Source organism: Columba livia, chromosome 13 (assembly GCF_036013475.1).
Source record: "Columba livia isolate bColLiv1 breed racing homer chromosome 13, bColLiv1.pat.W.v2, whole genome shotgun sequence".
In the NCBI taxonomy this organism is placed as follows: domain Eukaryota; kingdom Metazoa; phylum Chordata; class Aves; order Columbiformes; family Columbidae; genus Columba; species Columba livia.
In genome coordinates this window covers 13,380,886-13,395,611 of record NC_088614.1, presented here as the reverse complement: position 1 = coordinate 13,395,611, position 14,726 = coordinate 13,380,886, and the positions used below count along the sequence as shown (strand labels likewise).

At 38.7% G+C, this 14,726-nt stretch overlaps 1 long non-coding RNA gene across 1 annotated transcript; it reads right to left on the bottom strand.

Annotated features, from left to right (window-relative positions):
* Positions 1-1,455: 1,455 nt before the first annotated feature.
* On the bottom strand, positions 1,456-3,899 carry LOC110354887 (uncharacterized). Its single transcript, XR_002407091.2, has 3 exons — positions 3,850-3,899; positions 3,279-3,352; positions 1,456-1,603 (listed from the first exon to the last, which is right to left on the bottom strand). It is a non-coding gene; the product is annotated as an uncharacterized LOC110354887 (long non-coding RNA).
* Between the last annotated feature and the right edge of the window lie 10,827 nt (positions 3,900-14,726).

Below are 14,726 nucleotides of genomic sequence, written 5' to 3'. Positions count from 1 at the left end.
TGTAAAATAGCGCTCCAAAACTGCACCATGTACCATGCACCATGGAGACCAGCTGGACTGATTTTTGAGTTTGAGCTTCAGAAAGTGGCTGTAAGTGCATGCAGTCAACCCCAAACATTACACAACCCCTGGTCCCAGTTTTAAAAGTCCTAAGACACTTTGGGTGGTTATTCCATGACTGACCCTGCAAATGCTGCTTTCGGCCTTCATCACTGGGTGAACAAAACCATCACCTACTAAATCTGTGGTTAGAAAGATAAGTACGCACTGCTGAACAGTAATTAATGCCACAACTTTAATAAGAGGGAGATTTTGACAAGCTTTACTGGTACAAAATAAGCCAGCAGTCCAGTAACAATTATTTACTAACACTATTAACAAGAAGAAAAATTTGACTTGAGGTTTTTATAGACAAAAGGTACCTTTGACATCCACCAGGCAGGTAGACATCCTGGTACATCCACCAGTGGTAATTATTGTTGTAACAATATGGCTGGATACACATTTTACTTTATTTCTGAGTAATATTTCATATTACTTTAAAAGGATTCAAAAATCCATCGCTATACTAATATTTCACACTGATTTATGCAAGCATGATGATGGAATTAGGGCTCTTTGATGTTTTCTTCTGATAGGGTTGTAAAACATTCTTGGGAGTTACTTCAATTTTTTTAATATCTTTTCAAACAAATTATACTCAGCTGGAATATATTCTACAGTTTCTTCAGTTACCAATGAATAACAATCTTCTCATTTAGGGTAGTTTTTCAGCATGTGCTATAAACTGAGGAAAGAACACCCAAGTTGAACTGTCATGTATATCAAGAGCACATTTCCAACTAGAAAGTTAATTATTTCACAGCTTTGTAGCTGGAATGTTTCTAGTCGAACCTCTATAGAGAATAAGGGTGATACTTGCTTATATTTATGGAATTATTTTTCTGTTTGATAAACAATGGATGCTGATCAGTTGCTGGATAGATTCTTAGATACAAGGTCTAGGAGGCTTTTCCCCCTTGTACGTCCACAACCCTCCAGCTGATCCTGCTGCAGCTTCTTGGGCCAGTTTGAGCAGCTCCAGCCCAGGAGGAGACACAAGGACACACATCCAGCCAGGAGCACGTGGAGGAATGGAGCCAGAATCTCATCATCCTCCTGAGATTTATGTCACCTTCATTCTCCTATGGTCTACCAGCCTCTTAGCAACTAATGTAGTACTAAAACTACCCATTTTACTTTGCTTTTCTGTGTGATATTCATTGTGCTCTAAGAATGCTTAGACATCAGTACCACACACAGGAAACACCTACTTGATGGATCACAAGCATACTTAACCATGATCTACATGCCAGTCTGCTCTGCTCTGGTAGTTTGGGGTATATTGAAAAGAGGAAGGAATTTCATGAGTAATTGTCCTCCATTGACGGAAGGAAGCACTCAGTGCAAGTTGCATACATGAAAGTTCAGTAAACTTTATTAAAGGGCAGGAAAAGCATAAAGACATTTTATACTTCTTAATAGGATACACACACACACAAAAAAAAAGTTCTTCAGCTCTTTCAGGGCAAACATGGTCAGATTTATGACAGATAGTAATCCCCTATGAGGAAAAAAAAAAAATTAAAAAAATCAAAACTTGCTTAACTTTAAGCACAGACTTAAGCCTCTTCAGTACCAAGAGTACTAGAGCTCAAATTCAAACAGTGAATTAACTAACAATTCAAACTAATCTAAACATTACCAAAAGTGAAGTACCTGCCCAAGTGCATCATTGACTCAGGCTCACAACTGATATCACCTAGGCTTCTTACACACATACTTCTACAAAAACAAACAAGTATTTGTCAAAATAGTTATTTTTCTTTCCCCTAGTGATAGAAAAGCGTGTATGCATGCTCAAAATTTGTAGATTGTGTGAGAAAGCAAAACTAGCTTGTTCTCCATCCTCCACACAGAGCGCAGTCTGCTTGCTTTACTAAGTACAGCTTATTCAGGTAAGTCATCAAAGAGTTAAGCCCCCAGTCCATTTTCAATGGTTTAAAATTATCTTCTCTTTATTATAAAGAGTCATTGTTTATCTGAATGAAGAGGAAGAGTAGATGGTCAAAGCAAAAGCAGAAAGTATACATGCTAATATGTGACTAGGTCCTGATCAGCATCCAATTGTGAACGCCAGCATTTCTCAATGGGATGAAAATTTGATGATAGGTTGCATGTGCAATTGAGCAACATAAATACCTTATTCTCAGCTGCACTAGGGGCCAAGGCTGCACTTCTGAAAATAATTATTTTTTTTGAATACACAATTTTGAGGGTCATTGCCCACAGACTGCTGAAAATGCTCTCTCTGGAAATCTAGACTTGTTTGTTTGGCCATGAGTTTCTATTTCACAGTGCAAGATAAGGCCTATTTGCTGCTATTGCCCATCACAATGTAATCAGCTTCTGTTATTATTATCAGTTTATTCATTCTTCTGTAGCACACTGTGCTGTGCTCAAGTTCAATCAGAAGAGATTTATGGTAGGAATGACTTGGTTGTTGATTTGCTTGCTTCCCCTCCTCCCAGACAGCACATACGTGGAGATATGTAGGTGGGCTATAACATTTTAATGGTTTCTATCCTAATCGATGTAGCTTCTGGAAAAAGTATTTAAACTGATACACAACTATAGTGTCTAATTCTCATTTTTGCATAGTAGAGATTAATATCTAGTGGCTTCTGCCTCTTCACATGAACAGAAATTGTTTCACCACATGGTAAACAAAGTGAGAAAAACGTGGGCACTGCTGCCTACATTTGGGAAAAGGCAGCAGACTGAGGCCAGAGAGAAACTCAGTGCTGCTACAAGCAGTTGTCCTGTGGAGAAGTTTGGCTGTAAGACAGCCTGGCTGAGCACACTATGATCTCAGCGTAAGTGGAAATTTCTGCTTTAAGCTCTATAAAACCGTAAACCTTCTTTCCTATATTTACAGCTACCCCAGCACTTTTTCCTATTACCAGAAGCACTTCAGGGGTTTGCTAATGCGTTGGAAGCACCTTTTCGATAAGCCAAAACAAATAAGTACAGCAATAAATCAATAAGCATTACACTAGGTCCATGATGTCGAAGGGGATAATTTCATTATGCTGAGGAAAAAAAACCCAAAACAACAAAAACAACAAACAACAATGCACAATATAGTACTATATGAAGGTGTTTTCCTATGTACAGAGAATTTGAGGTATATTATACCTTGATAGGAGAAGAAAATAATTACAGGATATGTTACTCACCAAAAGCAATCAGTGTTGCATGACAACTTTCAGGATAGACATATTAGAGAGAGTTGCATCAGAAGACAATATGCCTTATGAGGAAAATAGAGGCGTTATTAAAACATAATGCACATGCACTCTGATGCATGCATTACAGTGACAAGTTAATGCTTCCAAGGAAAATATATTGTTTTAAACAGATTTAATTATTTCATTTTCTTGTTCAAGTGTGCAAAGCTCTAAACAAGACAGCATCTCCTTCCATATTAGTTTAAAAAGCACCTTGCTCCTACCTAGTCGGTAGCTACTATTTAATACTCTATTGCCACCAGAAAAATAAAACCGAACGCATTAATAAAAAATTAATTGCATTAACAGATGTTTTGTTTTTAAATTTGTATACTAAAATGAAAATTATGCTAGAAAAGTTGGACCAACATGTTAATGGTCCTACTTTTCGTTATTTATTTGGTACATGTGTTCAATAAAATTGGCCTCTTTCTTTAATTAAACACGTTTTATACTTTTATTACCATTGCATAAAGTCTAAAAGCCACAACAGGGAATACATTATTGAGCCATTACACACCTCCTAGATGACTGCAAGCACTTAGTTTCACCTCAGGCATCACAACGCTCTAGAGAAGGAGAATATGATGGTGATTATTAATATTAAGAGTCACTTAATATTGTGCTTTTACATTGACAATCTCCCAGTGACTTCCATCAGCTCTGGATTTAGCTTGTCAGACCCTGCAACTCAACCTCTACTGGCAGCTTGTCCCCCTGTAGATCTCCTCTGCATGGAGAAGAAGGTCCCATGTCCTGTTCTGCTGAAGCAGCTTCTCTCCAGCAGTGGGGACAGAAGGCAGATTTTGGCAAGACCCAGCACCAGAGCCAGGCCTCAGCTCAGCTCCAGAGACTCCTTAATCTTGAGTGAATGAAATATTAGGGGAAAATAACACTGTACCACAGGCTTTGCACTTGATTCAACCAGACTGAACACTGAAATGCAGAAATACAGTCCCACAGAATACGAGGTCCAGAAGGGGTTTCCTGAACACTGCAGAAGGCTATTTCAAACTACCACATTGGCATGAAAGAGCAGGAAGAGACAAAGGGTGGAGAACATTATCCAATTTTTGTTTAAGATGTCTAAGTCTCAAGGGCATAAAATCCCTCACAGTCTACCTAAGTCACAGAGATATTCCAAGTTTTAATATTTCAGTGTGAGCTTCAGCATATAAACAAGCTTTACAGGACAGTGCCACAGGTTTGTAATAGCCCATCTCAGTACTGTAACTCCCTTATTTTTGTTATCTGAAACACACAGTGCTTCCAAGGTTTTTCCTTCTCTTTGCTTCTTTCTACACCAAAGCCTGGGCACTATCAGCATTTCTCTCTGTAACAGTCTCTACATGTGGGATGGTTAACAAAACCTTCTTACTTCTTACAGTCAAATTGTTTGTATTTGGTTTTGGTTAAAAAGAGAACCTCTGAAAATGTCTATATCAATTATAATTTAATCTTCTTTGCAATCATTTAAAATTCCATCCAATTAAGACAGTTTTTGCAATATACCTCAAAAAGCTTCCTATGTGCAAAATTTCACTCTATTTATGTTCCCTGCTTCTAAATGCTGCTGCTCTATTGATTACTATAATTCAGCTCTAATTGCACTTTTACAAAGGAGAATGAATAGATTACAGTTGAGCTAGGAGGAAGCCAAACATCAATTATTAATACAACAGAGCTGGCCTTTACCATGTCTGTATTATTTACCTTGGGGAGTTTAGAAACCTGCTGAATAATATTTATTCTTGTAAATTAACCACTTCAAAATATTTGTTTCCATTAAGAAAAGCAACCAGACTAATAAAATACACTTTCAGCAAATGCTAACAAGCCCTCAGGATCTGTAAAAACCCAACACACTTTCTCAGAAGGAGGCAGCCTTGATATTTCAGATATTTCTTCACCAAGAATAAACACAGCTGCTTGATTTCCAGATTAACTTGCAGCACAGGGTCTTTGGTTATTGCTTCAGTCATTGTTATTATTGTTAGGCTATTTTAGCCTTGACAAGGATTCAAAAAGTGGACTGTTTCAGTGAGGAAAAAAAGGTTGTAGTAAAGCAACTTTTGTATTTACAAGGCAGTTATGTCAAGTCCTGTTTCCCAGCACCATTTGGGCCAGTACAGTGGCCATAACTGCCCGCCCTGCTCCCCCCACCTGATTGCTGGCTCTCCTTGGTCCCACTTGTTGCCTGTGCATCTTCTGCTTCTTTGTTCCAGCAATCTGCATTTTCATTTACAGCAGTTAATACTGACACAGTTTATGCTCTAACCTTGCAGCCTATGGCTCTGGCTGATGATTTGGATAATTATTTATTTTAAATACACATATTGCTAAGCAAGGGAAAATTTAAATTATTCCTCTGACCTTTGTCTCTTATTTTTGGACACTTCACCTGCCCAAAGAACAGAGTCACCCCTTTTGCACATATTTGGTAACCTGCAGAACAATCTGGCTTGGTACAGAGACTGCCTGGCCAAAGCACAGGGGCTCACAGTTTGTAACCACATGCACAGACTCACCAAGAATTTCACCTTAGGAGTGATTTCAGAGTTCTCCACAGGCAGACAGTATCAGCCACAATTCACTATTTAACAGCTACTTTGAAGGCAGCTCACATGGGGCATAGATTCAGTTGTTGTTCTGTAGGTAGAGGTGAATTTCCTCCAGTGAAGAAATACTACACCTAAAAGCTATTGTTCCTCCTAAAACACTTGCCAAAGCTAATGCTGTAAATTTCCACTGTATCTTAATCAAGAAGTCACTGTACAATAATTAATTAGTTAGCCATTTGCAGCTAGGGCTGGAGGCATTCATCTTCTTTCCAAAAGCATGCATATCACCATCTGTAACATCCACTCAGTATTTTGGCTCTGAATAAGATAAAATGTTTAACACATTGGCTGCTAACAGTAGATTTGTTACAGAAGCATAAAATGTGAATTCTGTTGTGCTGCTCCTTTGAGTGTACAACCCCAGTGTGCTCCACTATGGTATAGTCTTTCATCAAAAAGCCTGGAGGGAATCCAATGAAATCTGTGCACAATATTCAACTGCTATTCAACTGCAAGAGTGTTAATCCAGCTCTTTTCTCTGTCTGTTTAGACAAAATCAGCCCTTTCTACCCATTAGGCATCTTTTATCTTCTCCTGCAATATGTCTGTTTCCATTTCTTTTCAATTCTTTGGAAATAACATTGGTGCAGCAGCAGCCTAGTAAATGTGTATCTGTGATAAAAACTTAAGGCTCAGTCCTAACTGAGAAAGAAAACAAGATGCTCCTCCTCCTTTGATTTACCCAGGAACTGATTAGAAGCCCTCTGAGCAATACAACCCTTGGATATGAGGAATCTCATCAAGGAGGAACAAGGAAGACTGATAGCTCTGGCTTAATGAGATCCCTCTCCCCAGACATCTTGTCCTGAGGTGGGTTCATGGCACCATTGAGCCTTCCAGTTTTCTCCTCCAATGTCCTGACTGCAGCGGCCAATATACCACCTACACCCCTGCCCCTCATCTCTAAATGTGTTACAGGCAGATTCCTAGAGTGCAGATTCCCTTACCTCAGTTCAAAGTTAGAGCTTTTCAGCATATAACCCCTACTGTGCTCTTAAAAATGCACTGCACTGTTCTTAAAGCACTTAAACCTGTCTTGACAATGTTGCACAGTGTTAGTTTTCCCTAAGAAATCAAAACTTAAGCCATCACTCCTTGTATGTAAACCAATGTCTTCAGAAATTCTTTAATTTATTGACCATTTTCACAGTTGATTCATAGTGCTAGAGACCTGAAACATGTTACAATCCTACAATTTCATGAAAATCAGTAATAAAAATAAGCTCTTCTGAAAAAAACTCTCAAAGAACAGCACAGTCCAGGGATGAACTCTACTCCTTAACCACCAAAGAAATCACACAAGACAAACATTTCATAGGAAGGCAGTTCACACTGGCTTGACTGTACATCAAATTACCTGATGAACTGGAATATTGTGCAGAGCTAATTCAGTAGCTATCAACTGTACATTTAAATAACTATACAGGTACTTTGTACATAGAGAACAAAACCAGCTTTATTTGACCAAAAAATCCACCAACAATTAAGATCAGTCAACCAGAAGCTCTTGCTACCAGATCCATATGTTCTTTCTCTTGCTATCTCACATGAGACATCACTGACTTGATCTGGACATAAGCTTCCAGTGCTTCACCCTGCCACCCCAATATTTCTCATAAGCCTTGAGATATTAGACAAATGTATCTGTTCAGTGAAAACTTTTATTTTCCTTCAAGAAATTAACATGAACTCCACTGAGATAGAAGAAAAAAAAATGATATGAAAATGAAAAAAATGAAATCCTTTAGTCTTAACCTCAAAAAAAAAGTATTTATATTATTTATTAATATTATTTTATTTATTAAAACAAACAAAAACAACAAAAGGCCCCATAAAAACCAACCAACACCAAACCCACAACAAAAACTAAGAGATAAGTCTTTGTTTAGCTGATACTGTACAGACCCTTTAAAGACACCTGCGAATATTCACTTTTTCACATGATGCAAAGCATCTTTATTGCAATATACAAGTAGCAGCCAGTTGTATCTTGAACAGATATAATGGTTATTAATAGCAAATTTCTCTTCCCTAATGAAATCCTCCCATGAATATTTATCTACATTCAAGCAGGAATGTCTCTCATCTTTGAAAAGAATTCATGAACCTTAATAGCAACTTCAGACAACTTGATAGGTTTATATTTCCCTCAAGTAAACAGCTTTGCATTAGCATATGAATGTTATTATCTATCCTTTAACTTCGCCAGATACTGACCACTTTGTTGCATTTTTAATAGCTTATCCATGAGTTTTTTCATTAAACATTTTTGATCTAGTGTTAGCTTTGATGTCAACTTGAGAAAGAATTTTGCCTGTTTGCATATCAGTGAGCTAAAAGTTACCTAGAAACACTTTATACGAGCCTAAATTACAAAAAAGGCCTCACACAGCTACACTGACTTCTATTATAGCACAGGTACCTGAGGAAAACACATTAAGTACCATGAATGACGCAAAGATATTAGAATCTGAACTGCCTGTATCATCTTTATTCTTACTTACTGCAGTAGAGTTTTTTAAAAAATCAGAATGCTAATTTCACAAAAATGGTACTTCAACCTGTATTTTCTGAATGCCGTGGAACCTGAATTGCATGTAAAAAGGTGGACTTACATATAAGAGAGGAAAGAGATGGAGATATCCCCTTGATATCTTTGAAGATAGAGGAACATTTTTATTTACATCTTCCCATTATCTTTGCAGATGTGTGCATAACACATGTCTGATACCAGAGTGATTGAAAAAAGTTTTCCTGTGTGGAGAAGACCTCAAACATGGTAATTACTAAGGTCACTGACAGATCTCTAGCACCAGAAGAGATTCCACTCTTCAAGCTTCCTATTAAAACTATATATTAAACTCCTCTTAAAAAAGGGAAAATACAGGGATTAAAGGACCCTTCCCTCCCAATTTGTTTAACTTTTATTTTAACCTTGGTTGACTAAGCTAGAAAGTAGCAAAGTGTTGCTTGGGGGCTCTGGGGGAGATAGTTTTTGTTTGGTTGTTTTTTTATTTAATGAGAATATCGTTCTCATGAATTGAAAACAAGGCTACATAGAACATCTTGCATCTAAGTTTATGACAAAGTCTACATTTTTACATGCTTGAGAAAACATCTATTTTATTCAGTATTTCCATCAGTTTAAAAAGTGATTCCTACTACTGAAGGTGTATGTTCTTATATAACACACTTTGTGCTATGTTGCTTCAAGTCTCAGTATAAGAAGTTAACGAAAGGTGCTATTTCCCACAACAAGAAATCCCCAAAAGCAGACCTAAGCAAACAGAGGACTCGGAAGATTGACAATAATTAGATAATCTACCCTGATATAGGAAGGGATTTGCATGCATTTGGTTTTACACCTACTGTGACAGACATAGCCCCAGAGCTTTCTTGGATTAACTCAATTATTCATCATCATCTGTTTATCAGTCTACCTGTGCTTGAAATGAATTTCAGTGTAAAATAAAGCAGCAAGGACTGAAGTTCACATGGCTGCTTCAATTCCTGATTTACGCAGGGCAAATGGGAACTGCCATGCGAGTCAAGTTAATGGTCCATTCCATCCTTTTTCTTACTTTCCTCTAGAAAGGAACAAAATGCTCTACAGTAGGAAATGGAGGGTGTCCATTTAGAGAGGCAGGTTTCCTTCCTATCCCATCCTACAATTGAGACACTGCTTCCAACTAAGAGTGAGAGTTTATACCCCTTCCAGAAGAAAGTCTGGAGTTGAACTGGGTTGATAACTCTCTAATGACTTTGGTTAAAAACCAACTGTGGTCCCTCTTGAAGTTTGTCACACTTGCCAGTTTCCCCTTCTGCTCAATATTCCTTCATTATTTTCAGTACTGGTCTAGAAGTTAATCTTCCAGGATGTAGATCGGACAGTTGATTACTGTGATTTTTTTGTTGGTTTTTTTGGTTATTTAGCTGTTCCCATACTTTTAAAATATCCTTAAAAATCAGTAAAATCAAGACAAAACCCTGATAGAAATGCTTACTGTTTTCCTAGTCAGCTCTATATATGTATCTGGAGAGATCCAGGGTTTGTTCAGCTCTCATAGCTGTCACCAGGCTGTATTAACTTTATCTTAGCAAACTGTTGCACTCTAATATGTATTGACATTAGGAGGTGCAAGGTGGCTAAAAGCTGAAGGCTTCTATAGTAATTTTAATTAAGAGCCTGTCACCACCTGAATAATTATTATCACTACTTCAGGAATTACATTGCAGCATAAATTATTAAAATGAAGAAGCCTGGCAATTGTGATCTTAGCCAAAGTGCCTGAAACAGATTTAGCTTGTGTTATGCCTTTTAGGCCACTAGAGAAAGAGAAATTCAGAGATTGTTTCCATTTGGAAGAGGAGCTGTGACAATGCCAAATACTTTCATAATTAACTGCTGTTTAGCTATAGAGGCAATAGATGTCCTGTCCCCGCCTTTGAAGCCCATGTCCTTCCCCATGGCACTCCCACGGTTACTCACCCAAGCTCTCCCTTCCTGAGGTCCATGCTCCACACAACTATCACTGTGTATCCACCTCCCCCATCTCCCCTCTTTGCTCACTCTCTCTTACAAACACATCACAGCAGAATGAAATCCAGAGAAAACCTTGCACTCCACTGAAAGTTGCAGATGTGTAGCTAGTTTATGTTATAAAACAGGACACTTATCAACTGTTTCAAGGGAAAAAAGCAAATATTCTCATCTCATAACTGTACTTTATCAAAACCAAAGAAAAAAAATAACACACAAAACACAAAATAGGAGAGTCTCCAACCAAAGACTAACACATGCTCCCTCAGGAGTGGTGTTGAGCCTGCAGGAGTTCCTCCTGCTTTGAGTAATGCCTGTGGATGATGGCAAGCAGCTGTGGCAAGAGTCTCCATCTCACAGCACTGCTTTCACACAGTCACTCCACTGTGGAGGGATGAGTAGAAGGAAGCCACCATTCCCACCAAGCACATGGGGTACAGCACAAACAGCCAGGGGATGCTGTGACTTCAGTGGATGGGCTGGATGCATCACTGGAGAGTTGAAATGCCACCTGCTTCCAGCCTGTGATCAGCCCAGAAAGTCAGCATCCCCACTGACCTCCAACACACTTGAAGGATTGGATGCTCCTTTTTTCCCCACTCCTTATAGATTTTAGGGAAATATAAGCAACGGGACTAGGAGGAACTGGGTCACAGCTGTACCTAGGAACTGCTTGTGTGACTCACCGGTAATGGCAGCAGCCCCAGACTCCACCTAATGCAACACTGGAAAAGTGAAGTGATGCAACAAGCAGAACTGCATTGTGATCCTTAAGCTCCCCCTGTCTGCGCCTGCAGGCGCCTGGCTGCTCTCAGCTACAACAGCCAGAAACCTGCTTCATGTGAAAGCAAAACAAGGGAATTGTTTCATACTTTATTCAGATTTTCCTCATATATCTGAGTTTATATTTCTTCCCCTGTGCACCTGAAAACTCAGTTATTTAATTTACACACGGATGTGTCTTGGCAAATTAAATGCAAACGTAGCTATTCGTTCAGCAAACAGATGCAATGTTTTGATGCAATGTTTTTACTGTACCCTGAAGGCCAACCTAAACTGCAGCAGAGAACAACTGAGCATAATGTAAAATTCAAACTCTAAATAAGAGAGAAATAATCTTGGCAGTGGGTTGAGTCGAATGACTAACAAAAATGTGGAAGATAAAATATATTTTAAGCAGAATTGAATATTTTCTTTTTTTCATATTCAGAGCTTGGTTATCTTTTTTGCTAAGCTGTACATAATTGTACAACTTTTCTAATTCCGAGTATGAATTTTAAAGCCCATGTAGGATAAGTCCTTAAAAACTGCAGTTCAAGTTACAGCATTTAATTTTAGATTGTCAGCAATGAAGCCTTCAAAAAATGCAAAGCTCTTGGGTGAAAAAATGTCACTGGATAGGGAGAGAGTTTCGCTTTTGCATGAAAAATACAATAATTCACATCATTTGTTTCAAATTGATGTAACATGTAAGGATGTGGAGAGCATTAGAGTGGACAAAGTTTGTGAGGCTAAAAAAGTGGAACGTTACTGTATTTTTCACTAAGAAAAAAAAATCTTAAACAATTTATTATTATATGCTTACCCAGGCTTCATCTTAGATCATTTACTGTCTGAAAACCAATCTGTTAACATTTCAGACACCCAGGGCCTGCCCTGCGCTACTTGTGTTTTGTTCCAAAACCAGCGTTATGTGTTGGTTGGAAAGAGTATGTTTGTACACCCAAAGTTATTTTTCGCCAGTGTGGATCTGCACAGTTTGTACACAGCACCACCACGATCATCATCAATTCACAGCTCTCTCCACAAAATGTGACTGGCCAGAAAAGCTTAACACGCATTTGGAAAAAAAAAAATAGAGCAAACCTTCACCTTTCACAGCTGGGTCTTGTCCAGTAGATCCCATTAACTGCTCTACCAGAAAGCCACAGGCACAGTGTACTGCAGTGCTACCCTACACCATTATCTTCATGTTCATCACGAGATTGTTTACAGATACTCAGAAAGTGATAGATATTCTTGGTCTTCAGTTCAGAATCTCTTTCAAATGAGCATTAAAATAATTGTTGTTCTGTCTTCTGCACACAGATCCAGGCATTGCTGAGCTCTCAAGCATGAGAGTGAAATTCACACCAATGCCAGTGACCTTAATGGAGATTGTCACGTGCAAAACAGTGCCAAAGCTTCGTACTTCCATCAAGCATTTTTTCCAAGGCACCACCTCAGTATGCAACTCCAGACTTATGTCACTGCTTAATGCTATTCTTTCAAAATCCGTCTCAAAGCGCATTATACGCATAGACAAACTTTCTGGTTCACTTTCGTGCTTCACACAAGAGACAGATATATTTGAATGGTGCTTGAAATGACTCCTTTATGTGTGCTGTGTACAAAGCAATATGGCATCTTGAGTAAATTATTTTTCTATAATCTCACATTGAAGATGTAATAAAAATAATTCTGGGGAACAGAATTCCTACTCAGGTCTGTATGGGTCACTTTACCATTTTTACAGAAGTATTTTTTTAAAAAAGAAAAACTCAAAGTAGACGTTCATTCTTTAAAGCGTCCTGTTCTTTGTTTTCTATACAGCTCCAAAGACCTTGAAATATAAATAGCACCAGAGTAATCCAGGCACTGAAACATGCACTAACTCTTTCTGCAGGCATAAAGAAAAGTTACTCACTTATGACAGGTATATCCATTTGATCATTACCTGAAAATATTCAGAACATGCATCCCTAGGAGACAATGCATCTTGCTAGGGCTGAGGGCTGTCATATTTTATGCAACTTATGTCTTTAGTGAATCAAGATTATTACATCCAGCAATCAAAGCCTGAAAGGGGAATTATAGCAGAGAACTAGGCTTTAAATCTTCTCATTATAAGAAAGACGAGAATTTTGTTCTGGAACCAGAATCCCCCAAAGCTACAAGGCATCCACAGTAACTCCTCTAGTAAAGCAGTCTCTGCTACAAATCCATTACATACTTCATTCTTTTTGTTCAAGAGTTTTCTGAAACTCAAGTCCTGCTACACAGGGATTGTACAGATTGGGTAAAATAGGAATTTGTGTCCACAATGTGAACAATGAGCAGCCAGGTGGGCTTTCTCCAGGCACAGCCTGCAGGACTCACAGGTGGCTGCGCTTGCAGTTCCCTGGGACTTCCCCAGAAATCCTCATCTTCACATCGCTCACTCCACACCACAGAAGAGCGGCATCACAAGAAATTAACTGGTTCCCAAAATGTTAGCCCTAGATGATCTCTAAGGAAGGAAAGAACAAATTCTGCACTTAGTCTGGTGTTTAGCAGCATTTCTGTCACAGTCTCAGCAGGTATTCCTGCAATATTCAGCACTGATTAGCTTAGCTGGAATCATGTTAAGTAGCAGAAGGGGAATGGGAGGAAGGAATGCTATCACTGTGCTGAGCCTTTCTCAGCACAGAGTTGTGCAAGAAAAAAAAAAAAAAAATTCTGGTTTTGCCGATCTATTTAATCTCCTGTCTCCATTTGCATCTGCTACCAAATCTCATTGTTAGAGCAACTGCACCACCTACGAATCCATCGAGCCAGTTACCAAGAACCATATCACCAACCTTTCTTCTCCTCACTTGCCCAGGAATGATGCCACAATTTCACCAAGGCTCAGCACAGCCCTCCAGCCTCAGCACCTCTGCACCCCTTTGGAGCAGTGCTAGCTCAGCCATGGTGTTTTTCCAGAATAAACTACCTTCTACTTGTGGGGCCACTTGACAGCTGGAGGAATCAGAATGGGCTTGTTCATCTGTGTCTAGCCCTCTCATTCATTACTTGGCTTTATTAAACATTTTAAGAAGTAAGGGCTGGGTCTGCTCAGAGAACCACTGATTTCAAGATCCCCCTAGTAATGAGATGAGATCTGATAGCACATCTGTCCCTTCTGCCCTCAGCTCTTCCAGTGCTTCCTGTGGAGTCACAAGCCAGCATATATAACTGTATATATAAACCTGTAGGTTTCATAAAAATATCCATAGTCTACTTCAATTTGGGAGTTTACTTTTCTTCCCTTGCTCTGTCCAATCTCTACTCCCCCAAGGAAAATGGCAACTCCTTCAGAGGGAAAGGATTATCTCTGGCAATCATGTCCCTTTAACAACACTGCATAAATGCTTGGAAAAATATGGAAGAAGAGTTTACAGTAGCTGCATATCATAAGAGAGATTTATAGACCTATTAAAAATTATTAGGCTTTAC